General features: G+C 41.4%; 1 protein-coding gene across 1 annotated transcript in view; it reads left to right on the top strand.

The window, feature by feature from the left end:
- Positions 1 to 14658, top strand: part of PHLPP1 (PH domain and leucine rich repeat protein phosphatase 1) — a 214337-nt gene that overhangs the window by 143280 nt on the left and 56399 nt on the right. The gene's annotated exons all lie outside the window — the stretch shown is intronic.

Here is a 14658-nt window from a genome sequence, read left to right as displayed (position 1 = left end):
TACACCACTTCTTTGCAAAAGTATTTGTAGCAACTTGTAGAAGCAAAGTGTCTCTCTTCGGTTGAAGGTAACATGAGAGGACAGCCTGCTTGGCGAGGTGATTCAGGAAAGATTACGAAGAAAGAGATTCTTGGGGTACCTGGATGACTCATTTTAAACATCTGACTCTTGATTTCAGCTCAGGTCATGATCTCAAGGTTGTGAGGTCGAGCCCCACATTGGGCTCCATGCTGGGCACGGAGCCTGCTTGAGATTCTCTCTCCTCCCCCTGCCTTTCTCCTGTGCTCACTTCCTGTCTCGAAAGAAAGAAAGGAAGAGAAAGAGAAAGATTCTTTAGAAGGGATTTGAAGTTGGAAAAGGAAACATAAGATTTTCTTTATTTAAAAACTTTTTTTTTTAACTTTTTTAAATATTTATTTATTTTTGAGACAGAGAGAGACAGAGCATGAACAGGGGAGGGACAGAGAGAGAGGGAGACACAGAATCTGAAACAGGCTCCAGGCTCTGAGGTGTCAGCACAGAGCCCGACGCGGGGTTCGAACTCACGGACCACGAGATCATGACCTGAGCCAAAGTCGGACGCTTAACCGACCAAGCCACCCAGGCACCCCCATATTTAAAAACTTTTTTTAACGTTTATTCATTTTTGAGAGAGACAGAGCATGAGTGGGGGAGGGGCAGAGAGGGAGACACAGAATCCGAAGCAGGCTCCAGGCTCCGAGCTGTCAGCACAGAGCCCAACGTGGGACTTGAACCCACAAACCATGTGATCATGACCTGAGCCAAAGTTGGACACTTAATTGACTGAGCCACCTAGATGCCCCAGGAAACATAAGATTTTAGATGGACAGTATGATATTGGACTTCCTTTAAAAAAAAAAAAAAAAAAAAAAATCTATGGGTCTATTCACCATTCTCTAAACATACTTCACATTCACCTTGCAAGGAATGTGTCACTCCCTCTGCTTTTCAGCTGCCAAACCCAGGCTCAACCCAGTGAATCCTCCTTCCCTTCAAAGCACATTTGTAATGACTTTTGTTTCTTGAAGCTTTTATTTCCCCTTTCCACGTGACCTTTGCCTCTTCTGAGCTGTTAGCTTTCTCTGTACTTAATGCACTCACCAAGTATACCTTTTCTAATAAACATTTGAAAGCTTCAAAAATTGCCATCTATGTAAAGTCCTTGAGAATGGAGGTAGTTTCCTTATCTTTGTCTTCCCTCTCTGCTGTCCCCCCATATTTAGCCAGAGTTATAATATATAAAATCATATATATATGATGTCATATGACAAGCCTCTTAATAAATATGTGTTGAATTTGTTGGTTCTCTCACCACCAAACCACCAAAGATAATCAGAGAAATATGATCTTAAAACTTTCAGAAAAGAGCATTGAAAAAAATGCTTTGAACAGTGGCACCTTTTGGTGTATTTAGTGCTTGGGTGACTATATGAAGGGGAGAGTAATCATTTAGAATGGTTGTAGATCTATCACGTTACACCATATAGCACCTAGAGATCAATTTCAAGGAATTTAGGAGTAAGCGTGTAATTGTGTCCCATAGGCTGTGTTATAAAATCAGTATAATACAACTTAAGGTAAAGATTATAATTACCTTTGGGTCAAGGAGAGAGTGAGTTAAAGACTTGGAGGAAAGAAGTGGTTTAATCTCTGTTTAGATGTGAACGGTGTTTTAGCTGAAAAGTGTAGTAAGAGGGACAAGAACGAGCAGCGGCTTTTCAACTGGGAGAACCGTGGGGAGAAGGAATGAAGTTGCGTTGGGTATACAAGTGTGTGGGTGGAGTAGAATGAAAGTTATGAAGAAATGAGCATTGAAAAACTCATAATTATGCCTGGAATTTATCAAGCACCTTTCTTCTTGGAAAGCTCAATTTTCTACATTTTCAATCCCCACGGAGGGGAAACAAATGACCTTACTTCCTACTCTGTTCTTTTGGGGATCTTGGCATTCCAGAGCTACAAAGTTACTCATTTTTAATTACTTACCCACACCAGAAGTTCACATTTCCAGGCGTTTAAAGAAAGAGAGATTTTAATATGTTGTTTTTATCAGTAATTTCTGAAAACTCACTTTCTGTGGGAGTAGTGATGACTCACTCACTCACAGCAGAACCAGGAGTGGTGTGCTAAAATCCTTTGGTAGCCCATTTGCCAGACCCGGCGCTGTAGTCCTTAGCCCGATTGCAGCTTCTTTGAAGATGTGCCGTCATACAAAATATACTACAAGCAAACGAGCTAAGTGCTGGAGACAGGGGGTGGCTGATGTGTATTAGAGAACGCTTAGCACCTATGCGGCTCTGGGATGAGGACCCTCGGGAAGGATTTCCACTACAGGGGTGTGGCGAGGTTTGCCAGAGGTGTGAGGAATGTCATAGACTGTGTGGAACGCCCTTCCCGGCACTGGAAGTGCCTCGAGTACACAGCTTTGCTTTACAGATGGAATTTTGATCCTCTTGGGAAGCTTTCCATCTCACACGACTCCCGTTTTTCCCTCCCCGTCAAAGGGAAGCCTGTACTTGGTGGTTGGGGCACTGATACCGCGTAGCCTTTGGTCTTCCCCTCGCTGTGGGCTCCCAACCTCATTTCTGAAAATAATAGCCGATTTTCTTCTTCCCTCGCGTGGCGCACGTAGAAGAGGGAGCTCAGAAAGAAACAAAAGATTTCTTTATCAGCCAGACTGTATTAAATTACAGTTGCCCCTGTTGACTTCTTGGGCTCCTTTAAGATGTTTAACTCCCCCCCTCCCCCCCCCCCACTTAAATAAAAAGAAAGAAGGGATCTTCAGAAGCCTTGGCTTGATTCCAGTGAGGCTATTGTATTCTGGCCAATTCCATTCTTCTGTTCTAGTCAGCTCCTTGCTCTGCTCTGCAAGCTGTAACTCAAGGCAAGCGGTTAATATTAAACACAATATTTGTAGCATTTGCTATTCCGAGTGGAAACCAACTTTTCACTCTGCAGAGCTCTTAGGATGATGATAAGCGTGCAGGGAGAAGCCAACCGATGCTTATTTTGTGGTTTTTAATGATGAAGTGCCCGCCTTGGGAACATGATTACTGTCCTTACTGATGACTTCTGGAAAAACAAAAAACAAAAAAACCTTCGGTTGCCAGTGGGAGAACACCGAAGGAAACCAATCATGCCCCTCGTTCTCCCTCCCTTCTCTGCCTCAGGTCGCACACGACTCTCTCCAGCTCACTCTGGAGCCCCTTCTGACCACGCACTTGTGTCACTTTTGAAGAGGAAAGACCCATGAGAGTTGCTGTTATTCCTAAGAGTGCCTGTAATTTTGATGTCACTCACCGTGCTCTCCATGGTAACAGAGCCGTGGATGGGAGGAGTCGCACGCCTGCTGCCATTTCCCACGGGTGGGTTAGGATGCTGGTGCCAGAGCTGGCAGGACATTTCACAGTGGCGTCTCTAAAGGAGGGCACACTCATCCCTCTCTGCCGATGTCTTTGGGACGTATAATTAACAAGAGAACCCCGGGGAAAGTCTGACTTTCCAAATAGTTTTCTTTTTTCCGATTGTAAGATGTCTGTCAGAATGCAGCCTTTTTTTCACCCCACGTAGAGAGGTAGGATGGTGTGCAGAGGGTGTGTGTGTGTGTGTGTGTGTGTGTGTGTGTGTGCGCGCACACGGGGGAAGCACAAGGGAAGCAGAGGATATCTGATTTACATGATAGACAAATCCATGCATCCTAGCATAGACTGTTTCACTCCTTTATTCAAATTTTTTTCATAGGTAAATAGCAGTGTCTTCATCTGGAACTTGAGGGGTGCTCTGTGCTTAGTCTTTAAGCACCCTCTACGCGCCATTCTTTCTGTTTAACGCGGTCATTGGCTTCATGTTTCCCAAGCCTACCCTTTAGTTTTTGCCCTCCAAATCAGTGTTTCTCAAAATATGAATTACGAAATGCTTGCATCAGAATCACATGGGGTATTTACAGGAAACAGAGATGCCTGGTTTTCATGCCATCCCTGCAGGGTCAGGACCTCTGGTGATAAGAGCCAGGAGAACTGCATTTTTAACAATGCATGCGACATTTGAGATACTGTCCTGCTACCCTGTTCTCTTCGAATGTCTTCTCTTCCAGTCCCCATCTCCCCATTGAACTCTTGTGTCCCTTTGATAAAAGTGAGTTTTCTTTTCTGTAGATACTCAGGATTTTTCGCCCCAGTAAGTTTTCATCTTATGCTTTGTATTATAGCAGCTTGGCTCCCAAACTATTCATAAGTTCCTGGAGGGTGAAAACCATACAAATGTGTGATTCACATTTGTATGCTTCACATACCTTTGTGCATAATAAGAACTCAGACAACGTTTAGTCAATGGATGGTTCAGACTTTTCCTGTACCTGTAAACTTTTGGGTGATGGATTTTTTTCTGTTAGCTACCAGATATGCTTGGTTTACTTGTGATGTGAGCTTAAGCTTCTCATGACCTTAGCTTATGTTTACTTTCTCCTTTGATAATCTGATATCTTTGATAGAGATGCTATCTGGTTTTCATTTTTATGTATCTTGTATGACTCAGCTGGGATTTTATCCAAGTATACTGTGTAGATCTTCTCTTTGTCTTTCTTCTGAGAAGTGGAAATAGCGATGTTTTCTGCTTTTTGCAGAAATAGTTTTACAGTTTTTGTTCTTTGTCCTACTTGATAGTGCTTAATATTAAACATTTCTTGAATAATGTTGCAATTGAATTGGCTGTGGGCAGATCTGTTAGTAAGAAAATGAACAAAATGTTGTCATGGATAAATTGAATAAAGAAATTATTTCATAGGAAAGGTGTGTTTAACTGTAACATAATAACTTACCTCTTGTTTGTGTTTTCGGTGATTATATCGCCAGTTTATGAGAGAAACAGAAAGTGACAGACTTATGCTGCTTGTGACTCAGTTTTCAAGAATTTAGTTAGTGTAGGGTTACTATAGATTACTGTAGATCTAGTGACTGCTATTTCCGCATGATTACTGTCCTGTGATTTGGAGTGGTTTCCTAGATAATGTACTTGACTCATGGGAACCTTCACTTGTACGTCTCCCCCACCCTGCCTGTGGGTAGGAGCTCTGTCTTGTTGACTACGTATGTTAACTTGGCCTAGGACTGGCACGAAGTAAGTAACCAATAAGTGCCTCCTGTTTGAATTATTTTATAATTATTTTAATGTTTGTTGATTTTTGGGGGGAGGGGGGGGAAGCTGGGTAAGGACAGAGAGAGCAAGAGGGAGACGCAGAATCCGAAGTGGGCTCCAGGCTCTGAGCTGTCAGCACAGAGCCCAACACAGGGCTCGAACCCGCGAACCATGAGATCATGACCTGAGCTGAAGTAGGACGCTTAACTGACTGAGCCACTCAAGCACCCCAAATTATTTTAAAGGAGGATTAAAATAGCAACGTCTCTCTTTAGGGAATGCTTTAATTTGCCATGATAGCAATATGTTCAATGTAATTGTTGCCAACACAGAGTGCTATTTCCTCGATTATTGTTTTGGAAAAACTATGTCTGTGAGTTGTAGCTTTAGTATACTTATTCTGTGGCAATTCTTAAGAAAATTTTGCCCAAATACTTTTGTGGCTGTAAATTTTCATTTTTATCCAGGATATGCATGTGTTTGTTTTCTGATCACATGAAAAGGTGACAAGCCTGTTTAGCTTGAACTGAGAGTCATTTATGGTGATTAGGATTAAGATGGGATGGTTTCTGTTTATTTTGGCTCAAGTGTTAAGAAGCTGGTTGTGTGCACATTAGCATTTGTACAGGAGAGCCTGGCAGGTACTCACTGGGTCTGAGTCCAGTGACTCGATAGGGACAACAGGAAAAGTCCCTGCACTAAGAAGCGGAGAAGTCACCAGTGAGAGTTCAATTCCAGGGCAGAAGAGTTTGCGGGTGTGAGGGCTCAAACGAGCTGAGTCATGCTTTCTGAAGAGGAGGTGTTCCCAGCACTTCTGAAGCAGGCCCAGTGACTCCAATGTTTCTCATGCTACTGCAGCCACAGACAAATCCGAGAGGAACATGGGAAAAAAGATATTCTTTCTTTCCTCCTGTATCCAGGAAAGGGAGCCTTTGAAGTCTTTTGCAAATTGTTTTGCTTTCTTACATAAATAGGACAGCACTGGTTGCCCTATGTCGTACCTGGATTAGGGCAAAAATATTAAAACATGGCTGTAGGACGAAGTTCATCAACAGTAAAGTTCTGCTCTAAAGGAGTCGGAATTTAAAGCCCATGGAAGATAAATTAAGAAGTTGCTGACTGACGTCTCTCGCACTCGCTGCCTTAACTAATGCTTCTTGAGAGAAAGTGCATTCAGTACACATTTTTGTTAAAAGTACTTTGATATTCTTTCCAAGATTTGTCCTTCTATAGAGAAAAGAGAAAAGTTACTCTGTCAAATGAACTGTTTAATTGAAGCATTTTATGCATTCCAGACTACAAGGTGGGCTCTTAAGAAGAACAACAAAGCAGGCATTTGATTTTATAAATTCTCTTGGGAGAAAAGAAGGAGATACAAAAAGTAAATGTAACTTGTTTTTACCTAAGCTTTTCTCTTTGGCTATTTTGTTTGAACAGGAATAGGCTTTCTCTTTTTGTTCACTTTGAAATTTATTTAAGTTGAATGAATATTGAAGAGGGTGATTTATTTAGTAAGTGATATTGGCATACTTAGCTACTGGACAAAAAAATGTTAGACCCCCTACGAAACATTACATGTAAAAATAAATGTAAGGTGAGGTAAAGATCTAAATGTACAACATAAAATTGGGAAATATCGGAGAACTTTTATACCACTTTGGGGTGGGGTAAGAGGACCTTCTCAAGCAAGGACTCCATCAAGGAAAAGTTGGCCAAGTTGGAGCAAATAAAAACTGAAAATTAGTGAATGGCTCACGTCATCATCAACGGAGTGGGGGGAAATGAAACAGGAGGCTGGGAGTGTCGTGTGACGAACATGACACTCCGCGTGGCAGTTAGTACTCAGGGACCCCCTGCAAACTGACAAGTTAAAGACTAGTGACCCAACGGAAAAACGGGCAAAGGATGTGAAAGCGTATTTCAAAGCAGATGAACCTCACAGAAAGATGAACTCCTCTGAGAAATACAAGTTGGAGGGGCCTGACACCCCTGTTTGCCCCTCAGGTTAGCAACAGGAGAGGGTGCTAACGTTAAACGCTAGCGGAGGCAGCATGGAGGGAAGCCCTCTCCCCGCGGTGGGTTGGGGGTACGCGTTTCTTCAGCCGTCTGGTCATTTTCCAGTACCTATCACAATCTAGATGTTACCTACTCCCGGACCCATCGGTTACACTTTTAGAAATACAGGTTTACAACCCCTTACCCCAAACTCTTGAGGCCATTTGTGTTTCGGATTTCAGGGAGTTTCAGATCATTGAAGGTAATGTGGCACATATATTACCTATTATACAAAACCTCCAGTCAGGTTGGGACTCCAGAAACAGACACCTTGACGTTTCTAAAGAGAACGCATTCCTGCCTGAATATTCACGCAGGTCGGCTTTTGTCACCACGTGAATCCGAGAACGATTTTTGAATTTTCAGAGCCTGTTGGATTTCAGAATTTTGGATAAGTCATTGGGCATCCATAAATACTGCAAAATGAAGGCACTGAAGCACAAATGGAAACGCTGAATTTTTCCTAACAGCAAAACAAAAACAAAGAAACAAAAACTGGAGCACTCCTACTCTGTCAAAAGAGTGTGACTTGACTGTCTCAAAAAGATGATTTGTATAGATGAGAAAACAAGTCCTGGAAAAAATGCGTGTGGTGTTATCCCATTCAAAAAATAGGGAGGGAGGTTACTTCCTATTCATGTATGTGTTTTATGAGGAGGAAAAGCTTTGGAAGCGTGTGTACCAAACTTGACCCTGGTTATCTCCGGGGCATGGGATTTGGAAGGAAGTAGGAGAGACTGCCAGTGTGTTCTTTTGTATGCTTCTCTAGTTCGACTTGTTAAAATGATCATGTGTTATTTTGGTAATCAAATAAAAGCAACCATCTTACAAGCTCATCTAGTGAGTATTCCAGAGCGCTGAGAGGGACTGGCAACCCCCCCCCCCCCCGCCAGGTCCCGTACTCCGAGCCATTAGGGAGCCTACTTTTCATAATTAATGGAAAGCAGGAGACAAGCCCAGGGCGAGGCTCACGACTCCAGCTCTCAAGCGCGTCCTTCATTACTTAATATCGGAGCCTAATCATTTCCAAAGTGTATTAGCATGTTCCCCCACAGGGAAAAAAACAAGCTAAACATGGACTGTTACCATGAAACGGAAATCCAGTCACCAGGGAACCTTTTTTCTAATTGACCCACTTGTAGTGAATAATAACTCCAGAAAATAATATTGATTTTTCTCTGTTAGAATCATTGAGCGAAACAAGTATGGTTTCCTCTTCATGAGTGCAGTGTGTGCCTCCTAGTTAAGCACAGTTGGAATATGTTTTAAAACAGGAGTACTTCCTCTGTACTGTGATTTTATCTTATGGTCAAAATTTCCCAATATATCCTTAGTTCCTGAGAAGAAAATCACTAAGATTTAGATGGATCTAAAGCTAATTATTATGCCTCCAAATAGGCATCATGCTGTTTCAGGAGGGAGAGGGATGTAAAAATTGGCAGCGTTTGTATTTGTTTATTGTTCTCAACTTAGATATCGTGCAACACTTGCTTTTTCCTTCCTGCCCTTGGAAAACGTGGCTCCACTTAATTTGTAAGGAGCGCTTGCTCCCTGGTAGCTTTTCAGAAGCCAAAATGAAATAAGCTTACAGAGCTGTGGTCAATCTGTTTTCAAGGCCTACGTATCTATCTAACAAAGGGAAGGGAAGTGGTTGTGGTACTTTTTAACCTTTCAGTTGAAACTAAGCACCCTTCCCTTTGGTGGAGAGAAATCATTTGTTTGAGGGAGCAGCTTGGAAGATTATGTATCTGGAAATGTTGGTGACTGAGGAAAAAAATCACTTCAGGCTCAGTGTAGACTAACGCATCATGCTGCTGTCTGGATGAAGATGGAGGCGAGGCGGGCAGTCACCACAGTTCCCTCGGGAGCAGTGTCACGACAGGTGCTGTCCCGTTGTGCTGTTGGTTAGTTACGGTGTGAAATGGAAGACAGAAAGGAAAAATCAGGAACATTAATATATTAAACCCCTTGATGGCAAAGCGCGTTTTGTGTCTAGATACAGGATCATTGGTTACTGCACTTTTGGTTTTATAATGTAAACGCACAAGGAGATGCAAATGAAAGAAGTATCACCACGGGGCACCTGGGCGGCTCAGTGGGTTCAGCGTCTGACTTCGAAGGCTCGGGTCATGATCTTGCAGTTCGTGAGTTCGAGCCCCGCGTTGGGCTCTTTGCTGACAGCTCAGAGCCTGGAGCCTGCTTTGGATCCTGTGTCTCCCTTTCTCCCTCTGCCCCCTCCTCCCCTGCCCCTCCCCTGTCTCTCTCTCTCTCTCAAAGATGAATAAATGGCAAAAAGAAATTTTGTTTTAAAAAAATATCATCAGTTTGGCAGAGCAGTGATAGTGTCGGCTGCATTGTACCATCTTTCCACGCGTGACCTTCCATCATTTCAAGGCCCCCACCCTTTTTTTTAAGTTTGTTTTATTTATTTATTTTTAGTAATCTCTACACCCACCATGGGGCTTGAACGCAACACCCTGGGATCAAGAGTCCCACGCTTTTCCAACTGAGCCAGCCGGGTGCCTCTTGCACTTTGTTATATGGCCTTTAGGATACGTGTTTGAAAGGGACTTCAGTTTTTCTCTGCGAACAGAATTAAAGCTTTCCGCGTGTGTAGATTATCAAGTGTATTTTGTTGATTATACTTTTCTGTGACACTCAGTACTAAAAAACAAAAGTGTACCTTGGAACTTTGGGTGAAGTAAGACCTGAGTTCTAAAAGCCCACAACGCCCATTGCCATTAGCTAAATGTAATATTATAATCCTGTACCTCTAACTTTAAGAATTAACTAAAATTACTCTTTACTAGAGTCAGGATAAATGTTAACTTGATTTTTTTCCCCTACTTTGAGCTCTATTATAGAACAGATGGACATGAGTTATAGCTCTTTCCATAAAGCAGATTGCTCGCTCTGCAGAGTGAAGTCAGTCTTTGCGGTTGTTGGGTAGTTGTGAGCCCTGGGCTGTGTCTGAACTGGTTTAAATGGAACGGCACATGGTGTTCAAAATAACCATGTCCTCCATTACCGACAATGCTACCCTCAGTGGGAGATGCGAGGCCGAAAAAGGAGTGTGTTCCATACTCTGGTCTGAGACCACTCTTTGACCTGTGACTTAGACTTATTAGTAATTGATGTCTATTTGTATTAAAGTCTCTAATAAGGTGTGATAAAAGAAGAACCAGAGAGATGAAAAGTAGTAGCGCTGATGTTGAAAGGCAGTGTATTCAGGTTGTATGTGATACTTACCTGATTTCTCTGAGCCTACTTTCTTTGTCAGTGTGGAAACGAGGGAAAATGACCTCAGAGGCCCCTCTAGTCTCACTTTAGATAACTGAGACATGAAGAAGATACATCCACTCTAAGTAACTTTGTGTAGCCTCAGCACTGTGTATGTGTATATACTGTGTGTGTGTGTGTGTGTGTGTATGTTACATATATATAACAGATGTGTTTAAAAAACAAACTACAGAGTTTCTTGTCCTTTAGTTTCTAAAATATCAAGAAAAATCATTCCTCATTAACTGCTAAACCAACCACACTATAGTTTTTACAATCATTATTAAAGTAATTTTTATTAATCTTTTAAAAATCTTTATTTATTTTGAGAGAGTGAGAAAGAGTGCAAGCAGGGGAGGGGCAGAGAGAGAGAGAGAGAGAGAGAGAAAATCCAGAGCAGGCTCCATGCTGTCAACACAGAGCCCAATGCAGGGCTCAGACTCACGAATCAGGAGATCATGACCTGAGCAGAAACCAAGAGTTGGATGGATGCTCAACCACCTGAGCCACCCAGGCGTCCCAATTTTTATTAATCTTAAATTTGTGATGTTCTGATTCTCCTCTGCATACCTATATTGAACAGCTTTGAGAAAATATCTGTATACCTGCATGGATATAATGTAATTTCATTTTAAGGATTTAATTTTAAGGTTTAAGAATGATAATAGTTTTAGAATGAAATTATTTAAAGTATTTTGCCAAGTATGTATCTTTCCAAAACCAGCCTGTTTTTTTTTTTAAATCTGGGTCTGTGCACATTTGGTAATTGATAACAGAGCTAAAAATCTTATTTTGTAGGAGACATAGAGATTTTCTAGTCTTTTCTTCCCTAACACTATGTTGTCACCTTGATCCCTCTTCTACATTCTCTTTGAATGAAGGTGAAGGGAGGAAAGGTCATCCACTCCCCATTTTGATTTCTCTCTCTTTTAACTTAAACATTGCCTCTAGGTGTCTCTTCCCTGTTTTAAGACCTAAGAGAAGTAAATTCTAGGTGGGCCTTCTTATCTTTCTCTGAAGGGGTTCTTGAATTGGCAGATGCCTGTAATCTGACTGCCTTCCACATCTATAAGGAAAAAGTGGAACTCTAAGGAGAGTAAGGGTTAGAGTTTCCAAAACAAATGAATTTTAATGTGTTCGGATCAAGAACTTGAGTTCTCAGAAACAATACACACTTTGTTTGCTAAACAAGTCTGCTGGACACTGTGTTCTTTTCTGGGAAGAATTTGGGGGATGGGCTGCAGCAAGAGTAGTATGAGGGATGTGGGGAATGTGATAAGAAGGAAGGAAAGAAATTTAAGATATTTGGAAATCAGAATCGGTGCTTAAAATGTACAGGTCTAGGGCGAGAGTATAAATGGAGGCCCATCCCATATATGTAAATATTTATTATAATCAAGCTAATAAACTGTTAAATAAAATATGCTCTCTCCTCCTACCTTAACAGACTTGCAAGCGTAGATTCAAGTTTAGAATCCTCAGACCCCTTGGGATTCCACACATTCTGAGCTGTCAGCACAGAGGCTGACGCGGGGCTCCAACTCGTGAATCATGAGATCATGACCTGAGCTGAAGTCGGAAGCTTAACTGTCTGAGCCACCTAGGCTCCCTGAAATTAATTTTAATAATGTTATCTAATCTAGTATTTCAAAATTACTATCTGTTCTAAAAATTATTAACTAGTTTATGTTCTTTTCAGTGTATTTATACTTGGAGAACATCTCCACTGGGACCAGCCATTTCAGGTGCTCAGTGGTTACCTATTACTATTGCTGTTTTATTGGATGTGGAGACTCCTTGTTCTGGGGCTGGGGGAGGGGGGGTGCGTGCTTGGTCCCCGGGACTGAAGGCGGTTCTCTTTATCATGAGGTCTGGTAGTTTTTATCATTGAATTGATGCAAAGAAGAATTGCACTTTGTAGCTAGAGCTGGCACCAATTTTGAAATGCAAATATATATACCTAAGACGATGGAGGGTACTTGTTAGGAGTTTTTTATTTTTGTTTCTCTCTTTTTCCATTTAAGCTTGTCAACTGCCTTGTACTCATTCAACTCACTGCTGCTTTCCTTTGTTGTCAGAAGTGCTGTGGTTCTAGTAAATTTGTTTGTAAAGATGAATACACCTCCCCACCCTTCCCCCCATGTTATTGACTAATACTTTTCTAAGTCATAAGTACTGGAACTGTAATCACTTCATCCCTACTTTCTTTTTTTTTTTTTTTTCCAACGTTTATTTATTTTTGGTACAGAGAGAGACAGAGCATGAACGGGGGAGGGGCAGAGAGAGAGGGAGACACAGAATCCGAAACAGGCTCCAGGCTCTAAGCCATCAGCCCAGAGCCTGACGCGGGGCTCGAACTCCCGGACTGCGAGATTGTGACCTGGCTGAAGTCGGACGCTTAACCGACTGCGCCACCCAGGCGCCCCCATCCCTACTTTCTGAAAAGCCTTTGTACTCCATTGTGTTGGATAATGTCTTAGTGGGTCTTTTTCCTTCCTAGAGGGACTTTTTTTTTTTTTTTAGGTTCAGTTTAATTGCATGTGTATTTTTAAACTGTGGCCAGTTCTACCAAATGAGGAATCATATCTAGAAAGTAGGATACTGTTTTTGTTTGGACTAGAACAGCACTTTCATCTATTTCAGGATAGAGTCGGCAGATTTAGAAGGGAAAAAAAAAAGGCACCCCAGTTAAATTTGAATTTCAGAAAAACAACAACAACAATTTTTTTTTTTTTTTATAAGTATGCCCTGTGAAATATTTGGGGCATACGTGACACTAAACACTTATTGATCTGAAGTTCTTATTTAACTGGGCGTTCTGTATTTTATCTGGCAACCATATTTTAAGACTCCTTTACCCTCTCAAAAATTGAAGAGTTTTTATTTATGTGGATTAAGTCTATTGATATTTACAACATTACAAACTTAAACTGAGAAATAATATATATTCTTTAGAAAAATAATAAACCCATTCTTGTTAACATACATGTTTTTTTATGAAAAGTAACTATTTTAGGGGGGAAAAGGTAGAAGAGTGTCATTGTGTTATATTGTTGTAAACATTTTAATGTCTAGCTTAATAGAAGATCGTTGGATTCTCCTGTTTCTGCATCCAGTCAGGTGCACTATCACAAAGACCTGTACCGTCTGGAAATCTCCACTGGAAAAGGAGAATGGCAAAAGACAAGTAGCGTCTTAGTATCGTTATAAGGTACTTCTGACCTTGGTAATGTCTTGAAAGGGTCTCAGGGTCCTCTTCCAGGGTCCTCCAGCCATTGAGAACCTCTGAACTAAGAACAATAGAACCTGTGATTCTAGCTTGTAGAGTATAGATCATGGATAATTTAATCAGAATAGAGGATAAGTTTTTTGTTTTTTTTTTAATTGACATACTATTAGGTCTATACTCTGCCATTTAAGGAAACAGCTATTATAAAAGAAAAATCAACGTAACACTTTTAACCTGTCAAAGAGGCCCTGTGTCACATTTCTGTTTAGAATAAACTTTATGTTGCTACCTAAGACAAAGCTTAGTATTTTTTATCATAGACTTCAGCAGATAAGTCACATGACAATTTCCTTAAAATGCTGATTGGATTGAACTGGATTTATTTTTAAGATGTGTGTGTCTGTTCTAGGCATTGTACGTTCTGCCCCATATTTAGTCTTGGGTGGTTTTATGAGTAATCGGCATAATTGCAATAACTAATCTGATTCTCATCTCAAATAAAAAAATGGAGAGGTTGGCAGTGGGCCAACAGGTTTCAAACACGGACAAGTTAAAACTTCAAGATGAGTTAATTGCTTGGACAATTGAGAAAATGAAAGAGCCATTCACAAAAATGGAATAGGAGAAGTGCTGGTCTGGGAGACAGACAGGCAGTTGAGTTTCCACTGGAAATGTGGCAGGGTAGCTCAGGAGACAGGAGATGGCTGTGGTGGGTTAGAGAGAGCTCCTCCCAGAGCAGTGAAATGATTTCTGAGGAGGGCAAGGTAGAGAGAGGGAAGAAACTGACAACAGCTCTGTGAGCACTATTTACCCTTGGGGTGGGGAAGAGGAGATGAAGAAGAAGAAAGAAGGCAACCCAGGAGGAAGGATTTGGAGAGTGTTGGAAGAGACCGGGTGAGGAAAATGTCCTGCAAGTGAAATGAGAAGGGCTTTTCAGGAAG

Source organism: Herpailurus yagouaroundi, unplaced genomic scaffold (genome assembly GCF_014898765.1).
Source record: "Herpailurus yagouaroundi ecotype Mexico unplaced genomic scaffold, PumYag 142, whole genome shotgun sequence".
Taxonomy (NCBI): domain Eukaryota; kingdom Metazoa; phylum Chordata; class Mammalia; order Carnivora; family Felidae; genus Herpailurus; species Herpailurus yagouaroundi.
The sequence above is the reverse complement of the archived record's forward strand: the minus strand, read 5'-3'. Positions and strand labels throughout refer to the sequence as shown.